General features: G+C 36.5%; 1 long non-coding RNA gene across 1 annotated transcript; it reads left to right on the top strand.

Annotated features, from left to right (window-relative positions):
- The first annotated feature begins 251 nt into the window (after nucleotides 1-251).
- On the top strand, nucleotides 252-2,525 carry LOC144007604 (uncharacterized). The gene is made up of 5 exons (XR_013280239.1): nucleotides 252-280; nucleotides 375-501; nucleotides 1,350-1,421; nucleotides 1,997-2,147; nucleotides 2,264-2,525. It is a non-coding gene; the product is annotated as an uncharacterized LOC144007604 (long non-coding RNA).
- The last annotated feature ends 385 nt before the right edge of the window (nucleotides 2,526-2,910 follow it).

The raw sequence follows: 2,910 nt of genomic DNA on the forward strand, positions 1-2,910 counted from the left end.
GCCAGAACAGACATTCATCCACCAGCCCGCCACTACCAAAAAAAAAAGCAGGCGGCATATGCGCATGCTCCATGGCAAGGGATGTTGGTCTTTGGAGTACAGGTACTACTCGTATGCGCTGCGGCGCTGGATGCCGTTGGCGTTTACTCGCTGGATCCAGAAGTGACGTCGCCGGCGGCTAAATTCAAATGAACACATTCATTTTTGTACGGCGTTTTGACAACAGTCAGGATAGTAGTCACACAACTATTCTTTTGGAGCCACGAGGAAACCGACTGCGGTAAGTCACTTGTTTGTTTTGTTGTTGTAGTTTTGGGACGGAGTTTTCTTTTACTAGCCTTACTTATTTAACGTTTCATTGACTGCCCGTGCAGGACACGCTGTATTGCACCGAGCGACACCGAGCACTCCTCTCTCAACCTTCCTGTTAAAAAAATAAATAAATAAAAGAAACCGCCATCCACTTGACTACTGGACTACGTTGAAGTGGGTCGCTATTAGGTAAGCGTGTTTTCACATTTTGTTTTATTTCATAACATTGAAATTTTGCCATGGATGTTTGTGAAATACCGGGCGTGTGGTTGAACACTTTTTTTTTGTGAGCTAAAATAGCATCTGTTCCGGTGTGGTAAAGTTAGCTAGCTAGCTAGCTAGCTAGAGTAATAAATAAGATACCGAAGTTCCTCTGTTGGGATTATCCACCCCAACCAAAAAAACAAAAAAAACAAAAACGCCATTCACTTCACTAGACCACACCGTGATTAAATCAAGCACTTACAAAACTATCGAAATGTAGCTTAATGGGACAAACTGCCTAGAACTCTAGAGATTTGTAAATCATATTTCAAATGTTCTAACTTGTGCAAGCTATTTCAATTGGCGGGCAGCCGCAGGTGCACTTCTGTAACCTGCGTGAGTGACATTACGGGCCACAGGCGATACATCGCCTGTGGCCCATATGTGAGTTTGCTGAGTAAATTGAGGTGAGGTGGGACAGTTGCGGAAAAATGTGAAGTCACATGAATTCTGCATAACATTAGGAGATTAATTTGCAAGTTATTTTGTATGGAAACTAGCCCAAAGACATCAGGGATGATAAGGAGTTCAGATAATGTATGGATGGCTGCTATATTGTGTGATTTTTAGATGGCCTATACAAGCCCAATCACAAAACATTTTTAAGGAAATTTCTATTTTGAATTTATGGCATCGCGTTTTCATATTGGTTATGTCATAAATATGTTTCCTGTTCATTTAATTCATTTTTTAAAAATCATTTGCCCATGTTTTTTTATGTCATTTTTAAAAATTATTTTTATGCTAAAATCTAAAATTCTATTTCTTTCAAGATAATCCTAACCCATGGTCCCAGCCAATGCACACATCAACAAGGACTCCTCAAGAATCCTTAACTACAACCTGTAAGTGATTCTTTGTTACATGTAATTTTAAAGGGTATGTATTGTGGTATTTAAGAGGATTTTCCTCAAAATTGAAGGATACAAATATTTGATCCAAGGACTTTTTTGTTTTTATCATACTAACACACATTTCCATATGACATAGCACAAAAAATAAAATAAATACGATAATAAAGATGGTAATGATGGTTATGTTTGAAATGAATGAAATTGCAAGAAGCTTTAATTTCATATATTTATAAGGTTAGGTTGTTGTACTTGAAAAAAAGAAATTGATGAATAATTATTTTATTAATTGGGATTTCAATCTCAATCAGAAATAGATGATCATTTTCCATAATCATCCAGCCCTAGTAACAAATGCAGCACATGCACATATACACTTAACTTACTCAAACATATTTGCGTACCGTCCTGTATATCATTTTTAGCAATTCACAATTTTTTAGCTTTCTGGCCACATTGACCCAAATTTCAGATAATAATATACAGTATGTTGCGGTACCCTTGACTTAACTCTCTCAACCTAATCATTTTGTCTTCTGACACTCAAATAAACTACTTTATCCTTTTAGATAAACCACTTGAGTGTTATCGGGGATGTGACGTGAAAGACAGTGTGGCGTTTAATGAAGCAGACGATCTCAAACAGCCTGGAGACGAATTGGAGAGGAGTAAATGCGAAAACATCAATGTCATCTCTGCAATTAAAGGCTGTCCTAATTGGTAAATATTCAGATTTTTCAATCTGTTTAAATTTCTGCAGGGTCAAATAATTTTGCCACATTGTATTTGCATTGTACTAACAAAATGTTTCTTTATTAAATGGTTGTCTATTTCAGATGCTGTCAGAAAGAGCCCCCTCACAACAACAGCCTCACAACACGAAACAGAGAGCCATATGAAGAGATGGTTGCAGCTCGCAGCAGACAGAGAACGGGCGAAAAAACGGCGACTCAGATTGAGTGACAGTTAAATTGGGGTTTGTCTGTAAATTAGCATGTTTTGTTGCATTGTTGAACAGTAACTTGTTGTGGATGTTTTAAGTAATAAATTAGCTCCTGTTGTTGCTGTGTTTAGTAATAAATTGATCACCTTTCGTCACTTTTGGTGTATTCATGTACTTGTATATTTTTAATCGTCACAGAAACATTCATGTACATACACAGATATCAGGTCTTGTGTTGCACTAACTAGTGTTTACTGTATGTATTGCTGCATTTTTCACTGGTGTTTCTGAAATGCTGAAAAATACTACTCAAGAGTATTTTATTAATATCAATAATATCAAAGCAAGGGACCACTTGCCATTTTAGCACTTTTAAATCCATTCAACAACTGCAACAAATCAGACTGTTCTAATGAAGACGGCTTTATCTAAATTTTTAACGGCAATCTGGAGTGTCATGTTTCAGTATTTCAGAAATACAAAAAAAAAAAAGACTGCACTCTTAAAACAGAATTGTTTAACGAATTTAAGATTATGAAT

This window comes from Festucalex cinctus, chromosome 19 (assembly GCF_051991245.1).
Source record: "Festucalex cinctus isolate MCC-2025b chromosome 19, RoL_Fcin_1.0, whole genome shotgun sequence".
NCBI classification, from domain to species: Eukaryota; Metazoa; Chordata; class Actinopteri; order Syngnathiformes; family Syngnathidae; genus Festucalex; species Festucalex cinctus.